Source organism: Misgurnus anguillicaudatus, chromosome 5, assembly GCF_027580225.2.
Source record: "Misgurnus anguillicaudatus chromosome 5, ASM2758022v2, whole genome shotgun sequence".
Taxonomy (NCBI): Eukaryota; Metazoa; Chordata; class Actinopteri; order Cypriniformes; family Cobitidae; genus Misgurnus; species Misgurnus anguillicaudatus.
In genome coordinates this window covers 34,644,023-34,657,968 of record NC_073341.2, presented here as the reverse complement: position 1 = coordinate 34,657,968, position 13,946 = coordinate 34,644,023, and the positions used below count along the sequence as shown (strand labels likewise).

Here is a 13,946-nt window from a genome sequence, read left to right as displayed (position 1 = left end):
ACCTTAGGTTAACTTCAAATTCAAGGACCTTTCAAGGACTTCCAGGTCCAATACCCTCAAATTCAAGGACTAAATGTGGGGATACATTTAAAGTGAGAGAAATGTTACATCGTGTTACCTTTTAAGATACATTGTTACAGTTCCCTTTCGTGGGAACTTGCGCTGCGTCACTGCGGTGACACTTTAGGGACACCTCCAGGCGTGTGTATATCAAATTCAACCAATGGTGAGGCTTAACGACAAAGACATGGGTGACGCGGGAGACGGGAGTATATCGCTATCTGAAATATTGCCAAAGACGGCGTTACAGGGACACAAGTAGTATGGCAAGGGAGACATAGCGTCTCATTCCCTTCTCAGGGAACAACATTTACATATGTAACCCATGGCGTTTTCATGTGTCAAACACAACTATGCAAAAAAGCATTTTGGTATGAATCAACATTCGCATACAGAAGATAAAAGCATTTAAAGCGAACAGTTTAGCATGTGTGCTTAAAGTCTAGAATTTTAATTATATTATCCTACACTACACAGGGAATAATATGGATTTCCCATCCAGAAAACCTCTTGCATAAAATAGATTCAAGCACTTTCAATGACCTGTATCTGGGTGATTCTCACGAAACCATTGAAACACCACGACACTAATGATTTTAGCTTTAAATGTGTAACATTAAAAAGCATCAGAATTAACACAATACTGTGTTCTACCTTGCACAATGTGTGATTTGAACATAAGAATTTATAATTGTAAATTTTATCTCATTTTCTGCTGAAATTCTCAGTACCGCAATGTGTCCGGCTGTGTTTGAACATGCGGTATGTTGTAATTTTATCGAATTAACACAAAAATATTAAGAAAAAAAATGGATGTTTTGCTAGACTACTTTAGATGACAGAAAAAATATTTACTGAATATTCATGTATAATAATAATGAAGAAAAATTAGGAAAATGATGTGTCCATGCCTGATTTTCTCATCCTCCGCAACACTTTTTGAGAACAGTTTAAGCACACATACAGAATTTTAATAAAGTTTGATTTTGAGTGACCAAGCACATGGACCAGTTACTTCAAGATGGCTACCAGGTAAGATCATTTTTTTTACAGTTAATTTGAAATATTGTCTTGTCAGAATGCTTTGATTTTAAATGCATGTGCACAATCTCCAAATTATGTTCTTTCAGGTTTGTCATGTCATTTTGAAAATATGTCAGTGTTGATGTTTTCTGACTGTTGCGGTAATGAGATTTTTTAGGACTAATTTTTTTAATTATGTTACAAAAAGTGTTAAATGATAAGTAAAAGTTTTTAAATTAATGTTCCCATTTACTCCAGACTTTGTTTTTCAATGTCTGGTGGGAAAAAAAGTAAATTTAAGCAATTTTTACATTTTCATGCTTGACATTTTTAAAACCAAGTTTTCGTGAGAATCACCCATGTATGCATGTATATTTTCAATTTAGGGCCTTGAATTTTTTCCCCCAGATTCACAAACTTTCAAGGATTTCAAGGACCCGTGGTAACAAGGACCTGTTTAGAAACAGAATTTATGATAAATTAATGCATTTATAAAATGTCATAAACTGGGCACCTGGCACCATCTTGTGCCCCCAGTTTGAGAACCACTGGTGTACAGACATTGCATAACAATTATGTCTCTTGTCATTTTAAACTTAAACCATTTTTTTTCTAAAACAAAAATGGACTTTTAACAATAATAGCTTTCAAAGTGTAACATTAAGATGGATTTTCACATTTAATTTTTTTAATTTGTTAATAGGAATCCACCTCTTTGAATTTGCCCTTAGCTGAATAAACCATCCCCAATCACATTAGTTCAATCAAAAATGTTTAAATTAGGAACCAAACACACCAAACATGCAAGATTGGGTATAGTGTTTTTCACCATTAAAACAAACAGGCCAACCCAAACTTCTGTTTACCCAAGGCATTTTAGCCTAAAGCATCTGCTGTCAGCAAGGTATTTCGTTGAGTCTTCAGGCTTTAAATGGGTTTAATCTAAAGCGGGAAATCCTAGTACAATTACCTAAATCCCCTGATTCACTTAAATTGAAGAGAGCGACACGGACAGGAAGAAGTGTGAGATCTTTAAATCCACCCCCCGTTTTATTTGTCAAAGATGTTCAAACAACATCACTGTCCTACTAACAAAATAGCAATGTGCTTCGACTGAGCCCCGGTTGCGTCCAGAATAATTTATGTATCGGCACAGTGAGAGAAAGAGACGCCAAAACAGGCGGAGAGAGTCTGCGGCAGGCCTGAATAGAGTCGCAGTGGAGATGGGTTTTGCTGTTTCTGCACTGAGGGGTTCAGAAGGCACCGGGTTCAGCCCACCTGGTCCACTGACTGTGAGAGGAAAATAAACTCGGGTGGTCTGAAAAACCAGAGGACAATGGAGATTGGCGTGCTAAAGTTCAGCTAAAATAACACCTGAATGACAAAGCATGACAAAAAGAAAATCCACTTCAGGGTTGAGCTTTAAGGTTTCCCAGGATTACGTTCTTATAAATGCCAAACCAATAATGCAATACGGACAGGGGCTGCGGCTATCAAGTGGATTTTTAGATTGGCAGACTTTATGTTTGTTGAAGGAGCTGCGTAACAAAAGCGAAAGAAGAAAAGTGCATTACAATGAAACTTCAAAAGCATTAGAACTGATGGATTGCCTTGCAGCCAATGAAGAGAAGCCAACAGATCGACTGAAGTCCAGTGACAGAATCTTTCGAGGCCTCATGCATATATGAATAAATACATGAATAGTAAATCATTGTTTTTTTTGGGGGGGGGGGGTAGAAACAGTGGATTGTAAACATAACTAAAGGGGATGTAACTGCCATAGACGTGTTGAGCTGCTGACCGTAAAACTGTTTTATGAAAAAGATGGAGTGTCACACGGAGAAAGAAATATGAACTTTCTCAGTGTGAATCAGACTTTGTTACTGTACTGTATGCTAATCTGGCATCCAAATAGTTAAAAAAGCTTTAAACTCATTTACTTTAAAAAGCAGTGTAGTTGTGTTATGGTATACTGGTGTTATTAGCTTAAATGTTGGGTCAAAACTGTAAAAAGCAAAGATCCTCACATGATGCTCAGCAAAAAGCCATCACCGAAGCAGTACACTTTAAAAACATGTGTATGCATTTGGAATCAATATGCACCTTTGAGGTATTAAAGGGCATGTGTTCGCGTGGTTTATGGTTAATTTTTTTTCCATATATCGTACATTTTTGTAGCTCCAGATTTCACGCTCTTCCAGAAATGCACGGATTTGAAAAGCGTCGTGTCCCTGATTGGCCAGCTAATCTGTACTTTGTGATTGGCTGAATACCTTTGACGTCAGCCAGAAATGTGACGCTCCTAACCATGTTTGAAAGATTTGGTCACAATGCAATGCTAACATGAGTTAACTTAGTCCGAAGCGGGAGGAATTATGATAATGTAGGTCTTGTCTACAACAACAATCCCAGGAAGTAAACTGTTGCCTACAATCCGTGTGTTTGTTGAAGTCCAAGAAAAGAGATTTACGTTGGAGACGATAACTCGCGTCATTGTTTACTTTGGGGTATGTCCTTTTTGCATATCTTTAAGTCTTTCCCCGCCATTTATGAGTCTCGTCAATTAAGAGAAAACATTTGCGTTAAAAAGGTGTCTGAAGAAATTTCATGTTAATCCACAATACCGTGATTATCCACCCAATTTATGAAAAAAATTTAAGCCAAAACATTATTTACTAATTTTAAACTCTGTGTGTTTTGATAATCGTTCTGAATCTGATCTCTAACAAAATTCCTTCACAAAAATTTTATTATTTCAGCTTTTTGCTAAAAAAATATTTTTAAAGACAAATACCCATATTTAAGAGTTTATAAGCAGAGAAAAAAAATAGATAGAATGAAACATGAAATGCTGGCTGGGAACTTTCCAAACAATGGCTGGCGGTGAATGAGTTAACACGTACTAATACACACCTACACAACAAAGAAAAATGTAAAATCGTGAATCGGACCATTGGTGCCATTTAATGTAAGTATAGTCCATTTATTACGTATATGCGAGAGTCTGCGTACAGTGCAGATTTTCATCATTAGAAAAATGTGAGTATTGTACGCGCACCACCGGATTTTCGAAACTCGCGTAGATTGTATGTGTAGGTTGCACATGCGTCTACAGAAGAATATAGTATGTAGCTGAGAGGATACATTGCATTTTGGCACAATGCACATAAGTTAAACATCTGTGTGTATACATACGAGTGATAATACTTTGCAAGGATGTGCGTTCGACCTTGCATGTATCTTCACGTAAACAACAGACTATACTCTGGGCTTAAGATGCAAAGGTGTACTTTTTAAAAGCGTACTGGCCCAGTCACAGCTAATGACCATTTTTTGTCCATTTTTTCTGACAGTGTTTGACACAGTAGTACATACACACACAAAACCTTTACAGCTCAACGGCATGTACTGCATAAAGAAAGTAAATGCAGATATGATCAATCATGTCAAGTTTCACTAATACTCGGTTGGTATTCGGTAAGCCCTTGCAACATGTTTTCCTGCATTAAGGTTTGCTTATTAAATTCATGTCTTTGAGAGCAGCTGAAGGCCTGGCCTCTGCCCGGATCTGAACCGATCTGCCAGCTGACTGCAGTGTTCGCAACCTTAATCCATTACCCTTCACAACCTTTAAAGTCATAGTTCTCCTAAACGTAAATTGAAAGAGTTTTCCTACCACTGGGTAAATGCAAGAAATATGAATGCTATGAAGCTGTTTTTGCTCAATAACAACTGTTGCCTCACAAACATCCACATTTACAATATATTTAGCATTTTTATACTATTAAAATACTGTTTGAAATAATTACATTTAATAATTTATGCAGGCTGCTTTTATCTAAATTAACTTAAAAAGGGGAAATGCCACAAGCAAGAGTTAATAATTCTTAAAAATAGCATTTTAAGCTAGAGACAAAGAGAAACCAGAGCAGATGTGAGAAAATATTTAATTTATTTTATTTAATCAATGGAATTTATAGAATTCATTTAATTAAAGTGTTTTAGATTTTGATTTTAGTTTTAAAAGAAGGTTTACTTGGAACAAACCAAACCAATCCGCTCTAAACAGTATAAGAAAGTTTGAGATCTCCTGTTGGGTGAATGTGCCTCGTGGATTTTCAAAGGGTCCCGCTGAGTGTTTCTCACTGATGAGCAGCCGGGGGAAGCGCAGATCTTCACACAAACTTCATATAGACATTTTTACCCACATGCTGAGCTTCTTTTTGGTCTTTTTGTCTTGTTTGACCACAAGATGATTTCTAGAAACAGACGTGATGAAGGCTGCAAAATAATTGCCTAATGTTTTGCATACTACTGTGTACACATGTACTCACACAAGCGCAAAATAATGCACAATAAAACACATTCAAAACAACAGGTCAACAACTGCTTTTCTATTCTAGCTTGCCCATTAAACATTTCATTAATCAGGAAATTTCCAACACTGACTTTACTGTAGATACGACAGATAGATACTGTAAATAGACAGACAGATAAATAGAGATGGATACTATAGACAGATAGATTTAGACAGATATAGATAAGATTAGTTAGACAGAGAGACAGCCATTGTGGATAGACAAACAGATACTGTAGATCAGATAGATACTGTAAATAGATAGATATATATTAAAGACCGAGTCTTTATTTGTCTATTTACAGATATATGAATAGATTAGACAGACAGACAGACAGACAGACACTCTAGATGCTGCAGATAGATACTGTAAATAGACAGATATAGATAGATTAGTTAGACAGATATAAAGACAGAGAGACAGACAGAGACTGTAGATCAGATAGATACTGTAAATAGACAGATAGATATAGACAGATAGAAAGAGATGGTTCTAAAACACAATAAATCAATTTTTACTAATTTCGGTAAAAACATGTTTTCTATACCAAGAAATATGAATAATACTATTTTCTGTTACAAACGTTCACATAGCATCTTTAGGTTATAAAAACATAAAAAATTAAAATCCATAATTTGATTTTCAAAGATTTATTATAAAAACTGATTATTTTTCCACAAAATGCACAAAATATATTGAATCAATATATAAATGTGCATTCATCTTTGCCATATTATATTCATTTAGTTGACTAGTGCACTGATTAAAATTGGTCAACTGGAATTGTTTTTAATCGTGCTTTATAAATAAATTGAGACTTGAGACTTGAGATTAGACAGGCAGACGGAAGGACAGACAGACATATACTATAGATGCTGCAGATAAATACTGTAAATAGACAGATAGATATAGACAGATATATAGATCTGACAGACACTGTAGATGGTACAGATAGACACCGATATAGACAAATATATAGGTGGATTAGACAGACAGACAGACATTGTAGATGCTGTAGATAAATGCTGTAAATAGACAGATAGATATAGACAGACATATAGATATATTAGACAGACAGACACTGTGGGTAGAAAGACAGATTGATACTGTAGCTTGGTAGAAAGATATATACTCTATTAAAATAGATAGATCGACAGACAGACAGAACCCTTAAGGGTCTTTCCCCTAAAAGCAGATTTCAGCAGTTGATCAAAGTCATTTGACTCATATACTGCTCTTCTGAAGTGGGATGATACATCTCTGCTTCCTAAAGTAGACCGCTAATGTCAAAATCATACTGGCATGATAGAAAACAATCTCAAAGCTTAAACTTCCACTCATGAAATCTGAACTTTTCAGAGAATTAGCAAATAGCATCTCGCCAAAGTGACTCAAACCAATTTCTTATGAAGAAAAAAAAGAAAAACACCAAATCCCTCGCCGCATGCTAGGTGTGAAGCCAGTTCCTAACGTCAATAGCTATTCTGGGTATGCTTTTAAACTACTAGAAAAGTAAGTTGCTGGCCTGTGGCCAGAGCAACCTAAATACGATAAAGAAAAGAAGTTGACTTAGAATGTGGTAAACGACAGGGTGTACTGGAAAGGTTCATTAGCTGATCTTAAGTGCATCGCCCGACCGACTGGATCGCAATGGCGGCAGATGGCACTTTTTATTTGAAGCAAGAGTGGGCCGCTAAGAAGGAGGGGAAAGTGGCAAAAACTGTGAGATTTGACAAAAAAGAAACAGTTTCTAAGCAACAAGTGAGATCTCGAATCAGCCGCGAACAAGAAAGGGAAAAAAGCCAGGCGCGAACGTGGCCAAGCGACAAGCGTCCTGCCCTCTCAGACTCCATAGAATTCTCGGAGAAAAATGGATCCTGATTCAAACTGCTCGAGAATAAATACCTTTAAGCTAAGCTGAAATCCTCTGCTAACTCCTTTTAAATGCTGACTACATGCATTTTTAAAACATGCTTACATTCCATTCTGCCAAGAACAAGAAACATACAGTTTCATCATAGAGCTTTGTCTCAGACATGTCCATAATCTGTTAGCTAATCATCTAATGTTTAAAGGGGACATATTATGCCCATAATTAGAAAATGTAATACAATCTCAGGTGTGCCAAGAATGTGTATGTGAAGTTTTAGCTCAAAATACCCCACAGATCATTTGTTATAGCACAGGGGTGCAAACTCAGAGGTAAAAAAAGGTGACAAAACACAAGCTCTCTTTCTCTCTCTCTCTCTCTCTCTCTCTCTCTCTCTCTCTCTCTCTCTCTATTTATTAATTGTAAATCTTATTAATTTTAGCATTCAGTTTTTGTGACCATGCGCATAGCAACGTGACGTGGGCGCGTAACCTCGATTGAGAGAATTCTGGGTGCGCTCAATCTGCAGAGACTGCTTAAACTTGGAAAGCAAATCCGAAGCAAATGTCGCAGATCCCCCCTCATCCCTCATTTTCAAAAACTCATAGGATCTAGACGAATCATGTTAATGACCTATTTTGGATCCAAAACGACGAATTTCGCCGAAAGGTAACAAGTTTGCACCCCTGAAAGCATGTCAAAAATGCTCCTATATCAAATGAGCTACAACTCCTCACTTCCTTACCAACAGACAGTGAGTGCATTCGGTTAAAAATAGTTATGATTTCTGCGAATACAGTCTGAGACAATAGTATCTTTAGACACATTAATGCTACAACAAGCTAACAAACACATTTATAAAAGCTTTTGTGTAAAAGTAACAAATCAGTCAGTGTCTGTGGGCGGGGCTTTGTTTGTGTGACATCACATTGATAATCAAGACAGCATGTCTAATGAGACTGGTTTGGTTTAATGGTGATTAAAAAAGAGAGGGGGGGGGTTTCTCCATTGCCAACACACACTTATGTCCAAACACATTGTAATAGTGCATTTTGCATAATATGAGCCATTTAAAGCAAAAACACTTCAAATCCTAAAACCAAAATTAAATATAAAACAGTGATTGGTCACTTTACTTGTGAGTCAAAAGGTCTCGACTTGTAAAAAATTGATGGTTTCACGCCAGCAAAAAGTTGTCAACAGTCCATAGTCTGGCTACCTACCTAGCAGGGTGTTACGTCTTGTCAATACCATCCGAGTAGTGCTGGAGGAGCTGTTTTTAGGAAAATGTAAGTTCATCAGATTTTAAGGTACACGAACAGAATTATGCACTACTTTGACGATGTTGGAAATCTAAATGCCACTGCTGATGTTGCAGGAAGTGATCATCTCAATCGCTTTCAAAATGTACCATCAAGCAACACGAGGAAAAAGGGGTGTTTTCCAATACCCCGTTCAACCTCTCTGAATATGACCTGTTCTGACCTCCCCACATCACGCCAGTTCTGACTCCATCAGCACAAACCACCATTCAGAGGTCATCCTGGAATACCGTCAATATTCCACCCTCGGAACGCTGCCGTATGCCTATCCATCCCTGAGGTTTGGACTGGCGTGGCAGCGACCTTGAGGCATGAAAAATATTTTTTTGTAAATCAATAGCAGTACAAGGTGACTTCAAAATTCAATTAACAAGAAATTGTTTAACTTTCACCAGCGTGAACCTCTGAGGTGAACAAAACCCGAGACAAGAAATCAGTACATTTCTGTCAGGGTGGAAAGATACGAGCCAGCAGGAAGAGAAGCATGCTTGTTACATTTCCTATTTCAATCCTTTTTCTAAATTTAAGTCTTGTACTGCATATTCCTACGATCGACCAATCAGAATCAAGCATTCAAGTAAGTCATGTAATTAAACAAAAGAATAAACATCAACCCAGAAGGAGGGATATGTGTGACACGAGTCTGCATAGAAAGCTAGAGATTAAAATCCCTACAATTGGGTCAGAGGGTTCAAAACTCAATACATTTAACTGAAGTCAATATATGGAGTGTACGGTTTCAGGCAAACACCTATATACTGGGATTTTCACGCACAACCATTTCTAGGGTTTACAAAGAATGGTGTGAAAAGAAAAAACATCCAGTATGCGGCAGTCATGTAAGCAAAAATGCCTTGTTGATGCTAAAGGTCAGAGGAGAATGGGCCGACTGATTCAAGCTGATAGAAGAGCAACTTTGACTGAAATAACCACTCGTTACAACCGAGGTATGCAGCAAAGCATTTGTGAAGCCACAACACGCACAATCAGAATCAAGCATTCAAGTAAGTCATGTAATTAAACAAAAGTATAAACATCAATGCAGAAGGAGGGATATGTGTGACACGAGTCTGCATAGAAAACTAGAGATCAAAATCCCTACCATTGGGTCAGAGGGTTCAAAACTCAATACATTTAACTGAAGTCAATACATGTAGTGTACAGTTTCAGGCAAACACCTATGTGTACGTTTATTTTTTCATTTTCACTCTACATCTGAAAATCAGGCAAGTATCCCATGGGATGCTACTCGGTCGTAACTCGCTTTGATCCGGACGGCTGCAGGAGTGATGAGCAGCAGTTTGTGGCATTACATTTAAAATAATCAGTTTTTATATCTAAAAAGCATCTCTCCGCTCGCCTGGATTAAACAATTTATTGCAAAGAGTAGTGTTATATGTCTGCATTAGTGATGTGCAGGACATCTTATAACCTGCAGGTAAATAAACCTCAAAATAAACAACCTTTGTTGTTGCCTGCAATTCCCAGCCTATATTTGGAAATATATATTTTAATATTTTAATATAGTTCTTTGATAAGTTACAATACGTAGGCCTAGAGGCAACGTAACTTGCGTGCCCCAAACCAAAAATAAGGTCGGGAATTTACATCATTTAAAGAAAAGATTTCTTCAAAAACACCAAATGTTGAGCAAAAAGCTATTAAAAAAAGGTAATTCCATTTTTGTGATGGACTTTTTTTAGAGATCAGATTTAGAGCGACTCTCAAAACATACATGGACATGCAGCTGCTTGCCACCTGGTGGATAATAGCAGTATTGCGGAAAGCCGGAAATACTCGTCATTCGCAGGGAAGCGGTTCCTTATAATTGACAAGAAAACTCGTCAATGGTGGTGAAACAGTAAATATGACCATGCTGGTTTCAATGGTTCATAAGCGTGTGTGGTTGCCAGTTAACAGGGCAGTATAATCTAATGGCTGTTTCCAAGCACAAATAAAGCCCGTTTTCATTTACACTCACCTAAAGGATTATTAGGAACAGCTGGTCAATTTCTCATTAATGCATTTATCTAATCAACCAATCACATGGCAGTTGCTTCAATGCATTTAGGAGTGTGGTCCTGGTCAAGACAATCTACTGAACTTCAAACTGAATGTCAGAATGGGAAAGAAAGGTGATTAAGCAATTTTGAGCGTAGCATGGTTGTTGGTGCTAGACGTGCCGGTCTGAGTATTTCACAATCTGCTCAGTTACTGGGATTTTCACGCACAACCATTTCTAAGGTTTACAAAGAATGGTGGGAAAAGGGAAAAACATCCAGTATGAGGCAGTCCTGTGAGCGAAAATGCCTTGTTGATGCTAGAGGTCAGAGGAGAATGGGCCGACTGATTTAAGCTGATAGAAGAGCAACTTTGACTGAAATAACCACTCGTTACAACCGAGGTATGCAGCAAAGCATTTGTGAAGTAACAACACGCACAACCTTGAGGTGGATGGGCTACAACAGCAGAAGACCCCACCGGGTACCACTCATCTCCACTACAAATAGGGAAAAAAAGGCTACAATTTGCACAAGCTCACCAAAATTGGACAGTTGAAGACTGAAAAAATGTTGCCTGGTCTGATGAGTCTCGATTTCTGTTGAGACATTCAGATGGTTTAGTCAGAATTTGGCGTAAACAGAATGAGAACATGGATCCATCATGCCTTGTTACCACTGTGCAGGCTGGTGGTGGTGTAATGGTGTGGGGGATGTTTTCTTGGCACACTTTAGGCCCCTTAGTGCCAATTGGGCATCGTTTAAATGCCACGGCCTACCTAAGCATTGTTTCTGACCATGTCTCTCCCTTTATGACCACCATGTACCCATCCTCTGATGGCTACTTCAAGCAGGATAATGCTCCATGTCACAAAGCTCAAATCATTTCAAATTGGTTTCTTGAACATGACAATGAGTTCACTGTACTAAAATGACCCCCACAGTCACCAGATGCAAGATGCTATCCTATCAATATGAGCCAACATTTCTAAAAAATGCTTTCAGCACCTTGTTGAATCAATGTCACATAGAATTAAGGCAGTTCTGAAGGTGAAAGGGGGTCAAACACAGTATTAGTATGGTGTTCCTAATAATCTTTTAGGTGAGTGTACATTACAATGCCTTGTATGTCTATTTAATGTTCATGGGTGCGGGATGTAAAAATAGATACAGTGGTGGGTGACGGGTCAAATAATTTCATAAAAGCGGGACACGCAGGTTGTAAAAACCCCTGACCCATGCATCACTAGTCTGCATATAGTTAATAACTGCCACGGAGGTTAAGCTATAGGTATTACAGGGCCGAGAAAAGCAGGTAAAGGGTCCTTGAAAAATGCTTTATCCATGCTAATTAACATCCCCTAATTATGATCGGGCAACACTGTTAGGCAGAATGTGCCCGTGGAGAGCCGCCTCTTCTGGCTTATGCCCCAATTAATGCCGTCTCACTCTGCACAGACGTGCCAGTTTACAAACTGGCTTTTAAACCGAGGCAGATGTGGAGAAGAAACCCGTCTCTTGTTGGAAAAGGCAGATGTGTACCAGTTATTTTACCCTCCCTCCGGTTCGCCGACATAAGTATCAGCATAGGAAAAGAGGGAAGCACACAAATTGAAGAAACATCCATAACTAACACCAAAGTGCTGCAAAGCAATTAAATGATAAAATGTCCACTAAAGGAAGAATTAAGTGAAATTTTTCATAGCACAATCAGTACTAGGTAAGATCTTTAATTTCATCAGAATGAGATGAAGGACAGTCCTGTCGATAGCTTGGTTGAGGGCTGTGGAAGAGCTTGTCCAGAAAAAGGCCTGGCAACCGAATAAGCCCCCACGGTGATGGATAATTTCGGCCTGCCAACTGGGCCATCTGGAAGTGCGTGCCCTGTGGGTGTGAACCAGTGAACTCCCACTGCTGGGGAAGGGGCATTTGTAGTCTTCCTGGCCCGACTGCCAAAACCCTCAGTCTATCTTTCCTCTCTGTCAGCGTTGCCAAAAGACATGACGACAGTAGAGAAGTGTCAGAGGAAGTCTCAGAGGCGTGTGCATGTTTGGGGGGTATCTGTTGTGAATGACCTAGTTGAAAACGTGCAGGCCTGATCAATGGTACATCATCTCAGAAAGTAATAAATCAAACCAAAAGGGTATAAATCAGTGTCAAGGAAAAAATAAAGTGTTTATAGGAGCTGTGATCATTTTGAGCACACTGAACTCATATTGATAAATAAATGTCACAAATACAGAAATGATCCATTGCAACATCTTGATGGTAAATATTATGCATTACTTAACTCAATAACAGGAAGAAATCTCTTAAATGCATGTTTACTGTGGGATTGTCAATTATCTGTCTGACGTGTCCGTGTCAGATCAGGCAAACGTATTAAAATGTTTAAGAGTTACATGCAGGTTTATTTTAAAACTACAATTATTATATTAACATACAGCACTGGGGTATATGGAATAAAACCCATGACCTTTGCTTTGCTAAGGCTCTAACTCCTACATATGAACATTTTAAGGACCATTTGAAAATTATACCTTCTATTTGATAAGCTGATATGGATGTGTGTGCTGACCAGCTGTATATTTTCAAAAAGTCACAAGCCAACCTCACATGCCCTCAGAGACCAAGAAGGCAAAAGACCTTTCACCTCCGAATGTAATCGAGACATAGGGCTGGGTGATTTTTTTGTTTAATTCGAATTTACGTTTTGGTGCGATTTTAATTTTATTTATATTGGATAATCAATATTTTGGAAGTTCGTTACAGTCAAAGTGAAACTGATTACAAAGCAGGGCTATACTGCATTGAAAATGAAACGGCAGCCGCCCAGGCAAAATGTCAAAACTCCGAAACCAATTAGGCTTTTTTATTTTATCTGCTTTTATTCTGTGTATGCTGTGGGAGAAGTAATACAGAGCGTGTCCTTCTTCAATTTTCCTCCCTGTCTGTCTCTTAGCTTTTTTCATCAAAAGCAACAAACAAAAGTACAGATGACTGAAAGCATGTCCTAAACCTCACATGGCAGTTGTACCTGCTGAATTATTTGAAACATGTCTGAAACATTAGCTGCTTAGAAAACATGTCTGCACTGACTGCAAATATTTCAGCAGATGATGCGTTGTGTCTGCACCATAGTCTGTAAAAATAGATGGACGTAGTGTCCGTGACGTCACCCATAGGTTTCTGAAGATCGTTTTTGAAGCTTAAAGTAGGCGTTGCCTGCTGTTGCCATCTTGGCGTCACTCGCAGATATCCAAAAATGGGTAAAGAGGCGGGACGTGGGTGAAGCTGAGGTGACTGGTTGCTA

At 38.2% G+C, this 13,946-nt stretch overlaps 1 protein-coding gene across 1 annotated transcript in view; it reads right to left on the bottom strand.

The window, feature by feature from the left end:
* Positions 1 to 13,946, bottom strand: part of med27 (mediator complex subunit 27) — an 80,160-nt gene that overhangs the window by 16,655 nt on the left and 49,559 nt on the right. The gene's annotated exons all lie outside the window — the stretch shown is intronic.